Genomic DNA, 16,758 nt, shown 5'->3' with positions numbered 1-16,758 from the left:
ATTATTAGTAGGCTTCGCTCGCGGGTAAATAAATATAGAAAATATTTCGTAAAAAATATTTTTTTTAATAAAAAGTATCCTATGTTACTTCTAATACCTCCAAGAATATGTGTACAAAGTTTCATGATGATCGGTTAAGTAGTTTTCGCGTGAAAGCGTAACAAACAAACTTACATTCACATTTATAATATTAGTAGGGATTATTATTATTAGTAGGCTTCGCTCGCGGGTAAATAAATATAGAAAATATTTCGTAAAAAATATTTTTTTTAATAAAAAGTATCCTATGTTACTTCTAATACCTCCAAGAATATGTGTACAAAGTTTCATGATGATCGGTTAAGTAGTTTTCGCGTGAAAGCGTAACAAACAAACTTACATTCACATTTATAATATTAGTAGGGATTAATTTTAACCAAGTTTTAGATATTACAGTAGCTCTACACTGTACCTCTAGACCAGGACGGATCTGTTTTGAGGTGGATGTGAGAGGGGGCAAGCAAATTTTTTCTGGATTACCAATTTTAAATGTTCCGGACCTCGCCCAGATCTAGGGATCTACACTTTTATTATGCCAGTTGTACTGAAGGTATTCCAGCAAAAAGCTTGCCCTCTTTTACATCCAAAAAGTGGGATATTTCAACAGAGAAAAATACTATCCTTATAATTTGACTTTGACAAAAACAAAGTGTACTTCTATTTATTTTCGAATTCGTCTTATTGTTAGAGGCTTGAAGTAAGTCGGTATTGTGGTGAACTTTGGACATAATATATCCTTTCAAGGAAAGAAATGTCCGCCATTTGTATCCGACAGCACTCTGGACTCTCAACTGCCGACCACAGATTTGTCTTCCAGCTTCGCTTATCTTGTCTTTGGTATTGCGATATAAATAAGTTCCGAGGAGGATTATTGACTTTTACGTAGCAATATAAAGAATGTGACCGTGCATTTTTACATGTGAGATTTCTTGCATTTAAATATGTTTAAATTAATCATGTGACATCTTAAAATATTCTTTTTCTTTATAGACATCATTGTCAAAAAATTAAAATAGTGAAATACCACTGCGGTTGTATACGTATCGATAAATATTAATTTACCACAACAGCAAATGGGTCTGCAACTTGAAAAATAGGTCATATTATGTCAAAAAAAATAACGCGACATTCTGCACGACAGTATTTGAGTGGTTTTTACATCTAAGACAAATAATCACTACGTCTTTGAAAATAATTACGCGAGCGTCTCTGAGAGATTTATTTTATTCCTCTAATCGTTTTCAGCCATAAATCCTGAAACAATCTCGGTACCTGGAAATGAATGAAATTCAGAAGACGCCTACATATCACCCGTCTTGTCGCTTCTCACTTGTTTTATAGCCTTGCCTTCCGCGACATGATACAAAATATTAGGCGTACGCCTTGTTTACGGAATAGTGTTATGTACGTAAAATGGAAGACGTATATCTTACTGTTAATCAGACGCGTTGTATTTTTAGTTTCTTATACGTGTTAGATATACGGAAATAAAAATATTGTAGACGCTCGTACAGTTACAAAAGACTATTGGTGACAATAGTTATTTTTGTATCTAGAACGTATCAAGAATGGAATTTATTTTATTTATTTTGCGTTAGAGATGCAACCTAATAAACAATAAAAATTAGTTGTTTGAAAAAGTAGTGTCAGAATTATACAGGGTAGCCCATCGAAAACGTACCGCAAGGCATTACAGGGTAGTAATGAACTTTTCGACAAAATCCAAAAACAGGTAAAGTTTGCTTCTGAGGGGGACAAAAGCATAGCAAAATGTTCAACCCCCTAAGTGGGGGTGCCATCCCCGAATTTTTTTAAATGGGAATGGGGTCAAGTTGGGGGTCATTAGAAAGGGCTTTTAATTCTCTATACATCGATTCTTACTTTTTGAAAATCGATCCATTATTTTAGAAAATATGCAGCTTTGAAAATACGAACAATATTTTTGACGAGAAATGCGAAAATCGATTTAATTTTACTTCAAAACTTACGGTATTAGCTTGGTAAATTCCTTCAAAAGAATTCGCTGTTTTTTTTTTGATTTGCGAATTCTTTAGCCTGATTTTGGTGAGCAAAAAATTGTCCGCTTTTTGTTTCGTATTTAGATAGGCCACAAGAAGTTGCTAGATAACTGTCTTGTGACTTGTAGTTGAAGAGTACCAATACTGCCGAGTCTTTTAAATTGATTAATTATGGTGTACTCAATTCCAGAAAGAGTAGAAATTATTGAGCTTTTTTTCAAAAACAATGAATGCGGAAATCGGGTCGCCGAACTGTTCAACCAACGGCATCCTGAGAAACATGCGTCTGGAAAAATTGTTCGCGAATTGGTGGCCAAATTTCGCGAAACTGGCTCCGTTCATAACAAAAAGAGGCAGGTTGAAAATCCGGTACTAAATGAACCTACGGAAATAGCGGTATTGGGGCAAGTGGCAATGGATAGTACGCTGAGTACAATGCAATTGGCTACTGCGACAGGAGTGAGTCGTACAAGTGTCCAACGAATATTAAAAAAATACAAATTCCATCCTTATAAGATTCGGCTAGTGCAAGAGCTAAATGAAGACGATTTTGATCGTCGTTTGCAATTTTGCGAAATAATGACTGAACGAGCGATAAACGATAATTTCCTCTTTAATGTGTGTTTTTCGGACGAGTGTACGTTCTTCTTGAATGGTTTAGTGAATCGCCATAATTGTCGTTACTGGGCTGATACCAATCCAAGGATTTTCCATGAGACACACTCCCAACACCCCCAGAAGTTGAATGTATGGGCAGGTATTTTTGGAAATTCCATTGTAGGTCCTTTTTTCCTTCCTGGAAATTTGACAGGCGATATGTACTTGGATTTACTACAAAATGTCATCGACCCAGCTCTAACAAATATCATAGAGGACGACCCTGCTTACAATGAACACGAACTGATTTTCCAGCAAGACGGAGCTCCTCCACATTACTCGCTCAATGTGCGCAATTACCTAAATGAGACGTTTCCAGGACGCTGGATAGGACGAAGAGGTGCAATTGAGTGGCCCCCTCGGTCACCCGACTTAAATCCTTTAGATTTCTTTCTCTGGGGGCACATTAAAAGCAAAGTTTACAGCACTCCACCTGATACCTTGGAAGATCTGCGAGGACGAATCATTAATGTATGTCGCGAAGTAACACCGCAAGTGCTCCAGAATGTTCGACAACGGTTTGAAGACAACCTGTATCATTGTATGCAAGTTGGCGGACAACATTTTCAGCATTTACTTGACTAATACCGTAAGTTTTGAAGTAAAATTAAATCGATTTTCGCATTTCTCGTCAAAAATATTGTTCGTATTTTCAAAGCTGCATATTTTCTAAAATAATGAATCGATTTTCAAAAAGTAAGAATCGATGTATAGAGAATTAAAAGCCCTTTCTAATGACCCCCCACTTGACCCCCATTCCCATTTGAAAAAATTTAGGGGATAGCACCCCCACTTAGGGGGTTGAAGATTTTGGTATGCTTTTTGAGCCAAAAGTTGTCCCCCTCAGAAACAAATTTGACCTGTTTTTGGATTTTGCCGAAAAGTTCTTTACTACCCTGTAATGCCTTGCGGTAGGTTTTCGATGGGCTACCCTGTATAATGAAATTCATATTCTAAGAGATTCAAAATGAGTTCGGAGAGTGAAGATGAGCATTTCCTAGAAGAAATTGATCCTTCCTTGCTTAAGATGTCCTGTGACAAATCGCCTGCCAACTGTAAAAATAAATACAGCCTGTCTCAGCCCCGAGCGACTGTAACTATGCTGACGTGGAGAACTAGTCTCGCTCATCCTTCAAACATCCAAATTAATCCAAGATCTCCCTGCAGAAAATTAATTCAAGACGCTGCCGGCTGTTTATTTTGGTACCATTAAGTGCAACTTAGGATGCATCTGCAACTGGCTGGGAGGCATTGGAGAAATGCACCACGGCGGAAGTGGTGTAATCGAATATGTCAGTAGCATTCTGGAGGGGAAGGGTCAGGGACGACGTCAACCGCCACCCCCCACAGCGTCATAGTCTTACGACGTCTGCTCGAGCAAATAACGAATCCTTGAGTTTAAAATTCGCGACATTCATTGCGAGAATTGGAGCAATGAAGAAGATGAAGGGACATCAAGGAAGGGCTGTCGGAAGAAAATCGTTTTGTTTTTGATGGGAGAAATCTGTCCTGAAATTTTGTCACTTCGATGCTGTGACAACTAAATTCTAGTGTGAAAAATGTGATTTGGAACCGAAGCTATTCAACTAAAATGAAGTATTTGGGCATACAAACATATTTGCGAATTATTTTAAAAGCTTTAACATTGTTTTTATTTACCGACATTTCCATTTCGCAATCCCTTTGTTGCGTTCAATGCAAAATTAAATTGCGTTTTAATTTGCTGAAATCAATGAATAGTAATGAAGTTAACAAGTAAAATATTAATTATCTAATACATTTTTTTTATTTTGTGCTACTTTCTTTGAGTTGCGAAAATAATAGATTTTTAGATACTTGGGAGCATATTACTTTGTCTATTGTTAACCAGTTTTCTATGATTTTAAAAATAAACTAGCGCTTGTGAACACCTTGTATGTAACAACGGAGTGAAATGACTATATCCCAAGTATTAACAACGTTTTATTTGGTCTTTTCGTCCGCCGTAGAAGACGTTTTTATTCAGGGGGAATTTTTAATAACACCGCAATTTTTAACGGAAGATATTTGTAATAAATTGAAATATTATCTTGAGCCAGTCCTGACAAATTTATTACTTGCACGCCAGTTCAATTTCGGGGGATAATGCTATAAGTTTGATAAAGTTCCACTGGAAATTTATTGTATATTTTCTTTTGTTGCAGGTAAGAGATTTTCTTGGCCGCTAGGGGTAAGTTATTTATGATACCATTTAAGAATATTTAGGGGAGAAATGATAAAATTCTGTTTATATAACCCCAAACAAGCCGAATCATTCATTTGGCTGTTTCCGATATTTTATAAAAAAATGAAAATAAGACGGTCGTTAAAAGACACCAATACATGTTACTTTAACCACACGAGTGTCTAGCATTTATAGACTAGTAGTTATATCATTTAAAACTAAAATCGTGCAAAAATTATAAAACTGTAATGGACAAGATGAGAGATGAATCTAATTCTAATATTTATTCCATAAATTGGATACAGTGGGACAATTACCTAGGTAAAAATATCCCAAAATTTTCAATGAACTGGTCGTAGAGAGAATAAAAAAAAAAGGAAATTGAAGTTTCAAGTGTCTAGTTTTCAGATTTGCAGTTTTTATCAAAAACCCATAATTAAGATTTGTAGAGAATACTTTGCAGTTTTCAAAACCCTGCTCTGTACGATCATTATTTCCCGAGTAATTGATTGCCAAAGTCAAAAGTGATTTTTTTTTCTTTGATCGAGGATTATTCAGCGACAAATAATCGTACAAGGCTCCAGACCCGCTCAAACTGAAAAGAATTGAATTATCTAAAAGAGCTTTATGATGAAATTACCAAAATAATTTTTTTTAAGTCTAGGCCTCTTTAAAAAAAGCAAAAATTTACAATTTTTTCCCCGTTGATTTTCTTATGATTACTCAAAAACTGTTGACGCTAAAAAATTTAAACTGCAGATCTCAAAACTAGACATTTGAAGCCTCAATTTCCTTTTATTTTATTCTCTCTACAACCAGTTCCATCCAAGTTACAGCTCTTTGAAAATCACTCAAAATTTTAGGATGTTTTTAATATCCCTTAATTTGCCTAGTGTATATAAAAACGATATTATTTTTATATATTTTTTAAGGTAATGAGCAGAAAAAATAAAAGGTAGCCTACATATAATCTCGGTCATTCCTAACAAACCAAAAGTACTTTTCAGTCATGTTATTGCATGTAGCCGCACAGCAATCCTGCTAATGGATCCTGCTTTCATACATTGAATTTTTTTGTGGCCAGTCCTTTCAGCGGTGACTGTACCCACAGTAAACGAATGGTACGCGATTATTTTTTTTTAAAGAAAACTTTTATAATATTCGTTCACACGGTTTGATTGAAAAATAGGATCTACAATTTTACTGGATATTTACTTGAATAAAAGCTATTTAGATATCTGAATCGGATTGCTATCCAGGCAGACCTACGAAAGTTGAATCTAGCCACAAGCACCACAATAATTATTTGTTAGCTTCAAAATTTATATCCTAAGTGTGAGTGACACTTTTAAATTTTAGTTTTTAAATGTTTTCTTATTATTTACTGCAATGGATCCGAATTTCACCGCCTAACAAAGGCTTCAATAAATTATCCCCATTATTCAAGCGTAATTAAAATGGTCAGTGTGGTTCGTACTTGATTTCTCGTTGCGCAGTAATAAATTTTGACTATATTTTATTTATTTAACACCCAATTAATTCTTCCTCCCTCGACGATTCGCTGTTTATTTTTCCCATTTTTGTAGCGGATGGGATTTTTGATGACGTAAAAATTTGTTATGGATTCCTACGTAGGTTCATTAACGTATCCATTTGCAAATAATGTCGGGTTCAGGTTCAGAGTCAGTCAGTCATTCCCTTTAAACTCATGCCATCTCTTCTAGCAACACTAGTTCTAAACTTAATAGTATAGAATTGACGACAATCCATCAGTACATTTAGGAAAATCTACTATCTAATTAAGTTTATTGAAAGAGTTGCTTCGTTATGAATATGGATTGTCTGTCAAGGGAACCTAATGCATTAGTGCCTCTCTGTGAATGTAATGTAATGTGATAATCCGCCCATTGTTCTCGTATATTAACAGGCAATGCAGGAACGGTGTTGCATTGCGCTCGTTAATAAAAATATCGCAACGAGTGCGCAATATATGTCACTCATCGGAAGAACGGCTCATTGTATGCATATCTTGAGGATTTATGATGCATTAGACGTAGACGGGGTTACAAATCCAAAGCGCAGCGAGCTTATACGGATTAAAATGTTTGGCGGTGATTAATTTTTCCCGTGATTCATGTACTTAAATTCTAGAAAATCATAGTGTACTCTGACCAAAATTATTAACCATAAAGTCAGCGTTATATTTTCATATTAATCTGCGAAATGTGAGAAATAATTAAAATAATTGGCTTTTATAAGAGCTCGTGCAATAAAAGCTTTGATAGCACGCTTTTATTGTAGGATTTCAGCTAAAAGGTCTATCAGTACTTCACAATTTAGTAATCCCACACCTGCGTCATTGTACAATAACACCTACATGTCTGCCTCTGATCTAAAGCTTCGCATCGATCAATTTATTCGATACGTATCTAGAGGCACCTTAACGCCTGCCCTGTCACTTTTATGGCAGTGAGTAGCATTGTGTATTATGAGCATAGAGCTTCACCACAAAGTTTCCGATGTGTACTAATAAGATACAGATTTTTTCTTTAACTAACAGAGAGATAGCTGCCTGGGCAAGTACAATGTTTTAAGTAGATTAAAATTAACTGATTGCCTGATTATTAAACGATCACCAGACTTCGTTCACGAGCCGGATGAGCGTGAGTGAAGATATCCCAGATCTTACTCTCTAACGTACCGTGGAATCTTATCTCCGAAGATAAAAACCCCTCGAATTTCGTACTGACACGACTTAATCTCCGGGGCAAATATATTTACGGAAGGATTTCGGTTGGGCTCATTAATTTTAATAATTAATCACTTATAGAAGTCGGAAAGTTTCCCATTCACGGAGCAGTCTCGAATTTACAGTTTATTTAATAAAGTTTAAAGGAGGCGGACTTTAATGAAAATGTAAGCAATTAAGGTGCTACATTAGCAATTTTAAAGCACGCCGTCTGCTGAAACATCGCCCCGGGTTCTCTTCAACCACCAGGAATGCGACAGATGGGCGGCGTGTGGGCAAATCCCGTTAATCTAGCCAGATTCCCTTGATCTTGATATTTTATTGGAATCAGTAATAATAATAGTAATAGTCCGTAATTCCAGTCCAAAACAGTCCAGTGCCGTAGAAATTATAGATTTATTAGTAGCAGCATCGCCACCACCTGGCTACAAATCCGAGAAATAAAATATAAAAACTTTCACAGATTATATCGCAGTGTATTTACGTCGCGATTTCCCTTCGGCGTATTTCGGTATGATTGATTTGGTTAAAAACAGCCAACTTTTCCACTTTACCAAATGACATTTTAACAGGTCCGCAATATATAACATCTTACGGTTCAGTGCATCTTTTTCCAACAAAGTTCCGCCTAACTCTAAAGCTTATTCGGCACAGAAAATTATCGGTAAATCACTGCGGAGCACCGCCAACTTGATATTCAAACTGCAGAGGAAAATAAACAGACAAAAACGATAAAGTGCTCTTTTAAATGTGAAAAAAAAAGTTAGTGAGTAATTTATTTAATCCGTCACTCATTTTGTTTCTTGTGGATGAATATTCACAAAAAAGAACAATCGATTAAATATCATTTTTAGATAATTTTGAAATATTGAAATTAACAGTTTTTTCCCAATTTTGTTTTTTCAAAAGGTAGAACTACACATGTACCTTTATTTGTATTTACTTATTGTCAATCAAGCAAAAAAATTAACTAGCAAAAACAAAAACTCCCAAAATATTTCATTAGACAACTAGTGCCTTATAACAGAATAATATAGAATTATTTTTTCAGCTGTTTTGAATAACTAGAAAATATGCTAGGAAACTAATGAACAATCTGGATCAAGGTCAAACATACCCATACACTATACAATTGTTTGCACGACAGCCTCAGTTGCGCAATTTGTTCGCAGGTGGGGGGCTTATAGATCGCATCATCAGGTATTCTTCTTTAAGTCAGTATAGTACGAATTATTTGCTGTTTTTTAGCACCAACTACACTCGACATAATTACACACAATTATTCATCAAAAGACAACTAAAATCGTAAAATACATAGTTCACGTCAGGTTAGTATACTGTTGTCTTTGTTATCGTGCGTATGTTGCGTATTTAATATCTATCCCTTGACGTTTATGGTGGTGTATTGTAGACAATGTAATTTGTTGCATTTTAATAAATAATGCGTACGCCTATGTCCCACGGCTCAGTTCTGACAGCTCAATGCAAGAAATGTAATAGTGAAGCACTTTCTAGAAGGTCTGAATGAGTTTGGATACATATTCTAGTCTACACGATTCTCGTATATTTTCCGTCCATAAAAAAAAAACAAAAAATTGCTTCAACACGTGTATTTCTTTGGGGGAACATCGCGGTTTGGACAATTTATTATTACACTCCCTTTATCAAATACCTCACAAGGGTTATACCGAGTCCATAAGCAGAAAATTGAACTTGGGTCGGGCGTCAGGTCTCTTCTTGCTTTGCTTTTGTTGAGAGACTTATGTGTCTAGCATATATATTAAATATTTTACAAAAAAAATATCTATTTTTTACAGAACTGCAGATGTGTTAAAGGAAAGGCACATACGTTTAAGGTATACAAAAGAGTTTAATATAATTTCTACATATAGATTTTCGTGTGTTTAATCTCAATATCTAATTGTATGTTAAATCATGTTAAATTAAATAGTCCATAATTCGACGGGGAGGAAAACTGTAGAAATATCTCCGGCAATGCCGCCATCTATGAATTTTTCCATACATTAATACCGGAAACAAATTCTAGGAGGCTATTATACAGCGCTGTAACTTTTCCATGAAATCGCTGCCAAATAAAATGGTCTCATTTATTTTATCTTCTGATACACCCCGTAGCTTCGACAAATCATCTCGTCGCAATAAACACCGCAACCTCAAAGCGCAAGTAATCGCTTCCGTGAACGGTGGCGGGAGCAGACTTCCTACCCGAAACTCTATCAATTCTTTATTGGGGAACCGCCCCCCAGGGAGCATGTGCACCGTGCATTGCCGCCGAGACCCACTGACCCAGTGGACTAGTGCCCCGCGACCCATTTACCAGACTTGAATACATTCCCATCAGCATAAAATATAATCCCGGATTGTTATATTGCGGCAATCGGGAATTTTCGTCTCTTTCATCGCTGATTAAAGACACACTTTTGTGTTCGGCGGATCCATTACGCGGAATGTGGAAACCTATACCTGGTGTTCTTTATCCGCTTTTACGAGGGCATTCTTAAATTTTACCAAGTAAAAAAGTTATACTGAATTAATTTCTATTGAGACACATTTTATTTTTTACTGAGGAGTCTCTTCGACACCCGCAGTTACTCTTACTCCATTTGTGCGATATAACGGCTTAATAGGGGAAAATACATGAAATTCCTCCCGTCCACTTACACTCGCACTCCCACTTGCTCTACCGGGGTAGGATTTGATCCAGAAGACCGTCGCGAGGACCGAGGAACCCCATGACATTAACATTATTGCCATTGTGTTCTCTCGTATGGCACAATCAACATACAATCCGGCAGTTAGAACCAGGTGTTTGGAATATTTTCAGGTCTGAAATTTTCGGGTGCGCGCGGCGTGTGATTGCGTTGTTTCAGCAATAATTGTCTGGAATTCACATGGAGTCGAGACTAAATTTTCGTCTTACTTTAAGCAGCAATGGCATGGCTTATTCGTAGGTAGGTTTACGAAAAAAAGTATCCATAAACATCTGCTCGCAAATGCTGCATTTCCAAAATTACAGCGATTAAAGTTTAACAGTTCTGCAGTTTGAAATAAACTATACTTTTCATTAATTATTTTAATATTATAAGAACTTTTTTAAATTAATTCATAAGATACAATCTACCAAGCATTTTAGTTAAACAACATTCATTTTTTTTAGGATACAAAAGTAATGCTTCTACTGTGATCTCAAGTAATATACAGGATGTCCCATTAAGGTCGGCCAGGTACGATATTAATGAAAGTATAGGCCTTAGAACTTCGGGAAAAAAATTTGATCAATAAATCGACCAAAAGTAATCGCTGGAAATAGTTTTCAAGTTCGTAGCTCGGCCGCTAGGGGGCGCAATCTACATACCGAAACATAGAGTTGAATTTTTGTCAGAAATTTTTCCTATTCAGGTATATTAAATAGTACAAATATGGATAGCTGGATTCATTGCGCATAACTTTTGTTATTGACACTTTGTTCTATGTCTCGACAGAAAGGGTGGGGGAAGCCCCTAATATCTGATTAGAAAAATGCATTTTTTTAAAGATTAAGTCGTCAAAAGCCCATAGTTTTATACCTCGTTGGAAAGGTCTTTTCATGCTTGATCTCGTGGTGAATGCCTAATGTCATTTACCTCAATATGGAAACCAATAGATGGCGTTATTTCAAAAGAAATTAAATGCAGTGCTATAGTTTTCTTTACATAAATGAATTTATCACAAAAAATTTTTATTTATTGGTGCTATTTATCCGAGTTTAGGTTGTTTCAAGTTTTCTTAAAAAAGTGAAATAAAAGGATAAAACATTTTATAGGTTATAGTCTGTTTGGAAATGAAAGAGAGTAATAAAACCCCGAGATAAGAACCGGCCATGGGCGTGGTAATATTTCGTTTCAGGTAATTATCGGGTAACACTAATGCTAACAGGTAATGGGTGTACATTAGTATATTTTACTGGATACATCATAGGGCAGTAACCAGTGTATTGTGACAGATCAATCCAGTCTTAGAGCTGAATATACGAAGACGTGCTAGTGCAGTAGAGTAAAATTCGACTTGTGTTTAGTGACTATTGTGCCAGTGGATATAATATTGTTTGGGTAAAATGTTGAGCTTATCAGATTACGTACCTGCTAAACGCGTGAAAAGATGTGCGCGCTGTCTCAGAATGAGAAGATTATTATATTAAATGTATTTAATGCATTGAAACACCAAAATCCTACCAACAGTGTTGACGACATCGTGGAAAAGTGGGAACTCGATAATTTAATTGACGTTACTGTGGAACCTATCGTTATCAATCTAGGAGACGAAGATAATTCATCAGAATATTCAGAGGATGAATTTTAATATATCTACTTTTTTATTTTCTTTATTGTACATTTATACATCACTACATTTACTCACCATAATTTGAATTTTCAAAATACATATATTTTTGTGTGGAATAAAAGTCTATTCATTAAATTTAAATAAATATTTTGATAATAATATTGAATAATTTTATTTGAATTACTAAAAACCCTCTTAACCCGGTTATGATGCTTAAAGTAGCCTCATGTTTTGAAATGCTGTATTTATATTGTTTACTTATAAGAGAAATGGACCAAGAAATTGAAGCGGCATAGACAAAGACGGATTGTCGGGGATTAAATTTTAGCTACCTGCTACAATTTAGTACAACCCGGTCACACAAAGTTTTTTTAAAAGTACACCTCATCTATACCGATAAAACATAATATAAAATTATTGAATATAAGCACCAGTACTACATTTATTTACGATTTGCATACATAATTTTTATTACTCTCTTTCATTTCTAAACAGACTATAGTTTGAAGAGCATAAAAATAGCTACATTTTGACCAAAAAGTGTTCGATATCTTTTCTTCTTTGTTATCAAGTTATTCGCAAATTAGTGAGCAAAAAATAAATAATTATATTGAATTGAGGAACACAACGTTAACGAAAAGACATACTTACTTTACTTTTGTTAAAATTTAATTGTTCTTTCGTTACATAACGTCAATATCTTATTTTGTTTTGTTATTATTTTCTATATTGTTACTGGCTCGCCCTTTTGCGTGGGTTTATACAGGGTGTCCCACACACCCTGTCATTGAAAGACTGAGATAAATTAGGCTGGTTCTCGCTCAGACAGTCAAATTTGTCATAATCCGGATTTAATCTGCGCGTAAACCGAATGGGGATGACGCGAAATTATGCAGAAAATTAATCAGAGTTCTTTACAAAGATACAACACTTCACAGGGACGAATCGCGTTGGGACTACCTATTTGTAGCAGGAAAAGTGATAAATGTGCCACGGAACGACTATCGATTTTCGCAATGAATGCATAATGGTAGGTTTTTACACAGCCGCCCCCGCTATTAAAAATGCGAGTGTCATATACGTGGGCGAACCGACGGGGATTGTGACTTATAACCTTCTCGACGGCGTTTGTGTCGAAGTAGGAGAAAAAAAAAACTATCCCGGAATTTTACAGACACTTGTTAGATTCGCCACGAACGATATTGTAATCTAAAATAGAACATCGAGACATCCTTAGAGCACGACTTGTTAAATGACGCGTTTTTATCTTTTGCTTGGTTTGAACGATGCCTGGCAATTGATAGACGTGTTCATTTTAAATCGCGCTTTAAAATTAAAGTTGTTTGATTTCACTTTTCACGTAAAATAAAGTAGTTAATTCCACAGATGGAAGCCGCGCTACTTTATGTTCTTGGGACTCTCAGAAACTATCATTGAAAATGTTTCAACCATAAATTTTTTTAATTGTTAAAAGCGATCCAATCAATTATTCTTGTACCCCTTCATTTACAGGTTGACACTAGAAAACCATCCGAGTCACTTGTTTTCTTGTGGTTTTAAGTAATTATTTATTTGAGGCTCCCTATAAATGTATTTACCATTGCTGCAGGTTTGAGGTTTAACGTGTAGCCATCCTGAATTAATTTCCATATTATACACAGATTACAAAGTCCATGAATAATTCATAAAATAACACAAAGCGCGGTATGCAAGCTTTGAAAGTATAATTTGAAAAAAATCGTTACTCCCAATATGTTAGTGATCGACAAACAAATGAATGTTTGTCGGATATGCATCAAAACATACCGCAGTCATACTGCAAAACTAGAATTGAAAATCAATGATATACACGGCGTCCGAAAATGATGGAAGAAAATTCATATTTTTTTCCAGTTGAAATTTAAAAAAATCGCTGAAACTGGTCAATTAGTAAATAGAAATTATCACTTTTCTGCAATGTTTTTGAGCCATGTTTGACAGACCTACAACATTACATTTTTTTTTAATAGGACGCTCTATATTTTGTATTTAATATACAGGGTGTTCCTAAATAAGTGTCGCAACGGGAAACTGTAAATTTCCCTTGAAAAGAGAAACAGTTTTATCCCCTTCCATTTTTCTCTCCGGGCTTTCGTTTTCGAGATACACGGTGTCAAAACTTAGGAACCGTTTGAACTGCAGGACTGAGTTTTTGTACACACATTACCACTATTAATAGCTACTTGTTGCAAATGTTGTTAAATTTCGTTAAAATTGTTAGTTATTACTACCTATCTTTTGCATTGCAAAATATTTTGGAAACGTTAGCAAAATGTTTGTTTTTGTTCATAAAAAGTCATTTTTCTTGAAAACGATTGACTTTAGAGCAATAAACCATCTTATTTTGTGTAAAATTCATTGCTGCTTTAGAATTTGCTGTCAAATGTCAATTTTTCCAGTGGCGTAAAAGTTAGGGGGAAACCCTTACGATACCTTAAAATCTCCACCACTGGCACGTTCAATGAATTCGAGAAGGGTGCGAAAAAGTAGCTATTAATAGTGGTAATGCGTGTACAAAAACTCAGTCCTGTAGTTCAAACGGTTCCTAAGATATTGGCAAAAAATTAAAAAAAAAAATGAAAGTTTTGCCACCGTGTATTTCGAAAACGAGAGCCAGGAGAGAAAAATGGAAGAGAAGAAGATAGTTTCTTTTTTCAAGAGAAATTTACAGTTTCCCGTTGCGACACTTATTTAGGAACACCCTGTATATAGCCCTTCTAAAGACAAATTCAGCGATATAAGGTTATACCTACTTTTTGTCATAGTCTTTAAAAAATGGAAGGATTAAATGAAAACAATAGTTTAATAGGTACTACTTTGTTTATTACAGCAAATGTTCAAAGTGACCCCCATTCCACAATGCCAATTCGGTGCTCAAAGTTATCAATTAAATTTGGTGTTATGTTTCGAACTTCTTTGATACGATTTTGCAATCCTTCGGTAGTGTCTGGTCTGATCACATACACTTTGCTTTTTAGATAACCCCACAAAATAAATCTAGTGGGGTTAAGTCAGGGGAGCGTGGTGGCCACTCAGCGGCCCTCTTGTGCCTATCCATCGATTTGGGAAAACTTCATTAAGGTAATTTTTTACTTCGAGGCGAAAATGTGGAGGGGCACCATCTTGTTGGGACCAGACATCACCAGCAGCAATATCTTGCTCATTAGGATTAGGAAAAATTAATTCCAGGGCTGGAATCAGCTGAATACTCAAAAAAATCCAAATAAATGTCGCCTGTCAAATTGCCCCCAAAGAAATAAGCTCCCAGTATGCGATTTCCTACTATTCCAGCCCAAACATTCACTTTTTCCGGACGTTGTGTATGTTTTTCTTAGATCCAATGCGGATTTTCTGGTCTCCAAACTCTAGTATTTTGCCTGTTCACGGTCCGTTTAAGCAAAAAGTTACTTCGTCAGTGAAAATTATGTGATTTTTTAAGTTGAGTTGTCGTTCAAATAAATTTCTAATTTCCTCGCAAAACTGTAATCTTCTATCTTTGTCAGCTGCCCATAGTTCTTGTAAGACGTTAACTTTGTAAGGATGCCACTTTTGAAACTTCACAGTTCTGTGAACTGAGGGGCTTCGACAAGTTGAAGTTGGCTGAGATAGATCTAATGGATGAGTGAGGATATTCAGTAACGGCGAGCATCACATTTTGACAGTCATTTTCGCTTCATTCAGGTAAATCGTTTATGCTTCCGGTTTCATCAAACTTTTTGGATACTTTACTTATTGTAGCTCGACTAGTTCTCTGATCTGGATGCTTATGGTGAAATAAGTCACGTACCTGCTGTTGACTACGGATTTTATCTCCGCATCCAATCACAATTAAAAAATTCCAATTCTCTGTTTTTCGTTTAAGCAGACAACCATATTTCAAAATAATTTAACAACGACTGAATTGGAACTAAAACGATTCACGTTATATCTAAAGTCTTTGGTGAATTTTATGTGGTTATCCATGTTTTTTTTTTTGAGAAAAAATGCTTTAAAATAGGTAGAAAAAGATTAATAAAGAGTAGGTTCGTTTTTTAAAGTACAGAAGAGACTATGATTGTTTGAAATAGTCGTCAGTACGACATAAAAGACAATGTTTTACATTTTACACAAATTATTTTGAACGATGTTAAGATAAGCAGATAAAATATCAGTATTATTATTATTATTATTTGGTTTTATTATCAGTTATCAGTTATACTTATGACTAAGGTACAATAAAACATGATATCCAATGCCCGAAAAACACTTCGTCATAATACAAATTTTATTTCTCCGATCGAGTGGTGCAGGAAACAGCATCAACTTTATCCGAGTTTCAGATTAAAATGATCGAATCCTCTTTAGAGGCATCAGATGATTCCGTAGGCGATAACAGGATTCTATTTCAGCGCGGAGGTCGTGAGGTTATCCTGAAAATTCCGTGAGGTTTACCTCCTTCATCTCGTAGCGTAGCGTAGGTCACTGAGCATTTTTACCCTGAAGGCAAACTGAATAAAATGATTTTTATGGGACGAGGAGGCGGTTTTGTTACCGCGTCGTTATGCTGTACCCTTTGAAGAAAATAAATGAGTTCCCAACAGTTTTATAAACAGTTTAGAATATTTTATTCCTTATTTTTAATTTCATTCTACCAGAATTATTATTTTTTGAAAGAAGAAAGTATTTTAATTGAAAAGTTAACTGTGGATAAGTCTCAATGTAAATGTACGTGG

General features: G+C 35.4%; 1 protein-coding gene across 1 annotated transcript in view; it reads left to right on the top strand.

Moving 5' to 3' along the window:
- Positions 1-16,758, top strand: part of LOC108917899 (peripheral plasma membrane protein CASK) — a 257,836-nt gene that overhangs the window by 148,585 nt on the left and 92,493 nt on the right. The gene's annotated exons all lie outside the window — the stretch shown is intronic.

The sequence above is a fragment of the Anoplophora glabripennis genome, unplaced genomic scaffold, assembly GCF_000390285.2.
Source record: "Anoplophora glabripennis isolate ALB-LARVAE unplaced genomic scaffold, Agla_2.0 scaffold17, whole genome shotgun sequence".
Classification (NCBI taxonomy): Eukaryota; Metazoa; Arthropoda; class Insecta; order Coleoptera; family Cerambycidae; genus Anoplophora; species Anoplophora glabripennis.
Note: the sequence above shows the minus strand (reverse complement) of the source record. Positions and strands in the feature narration are given on the sequence as shown.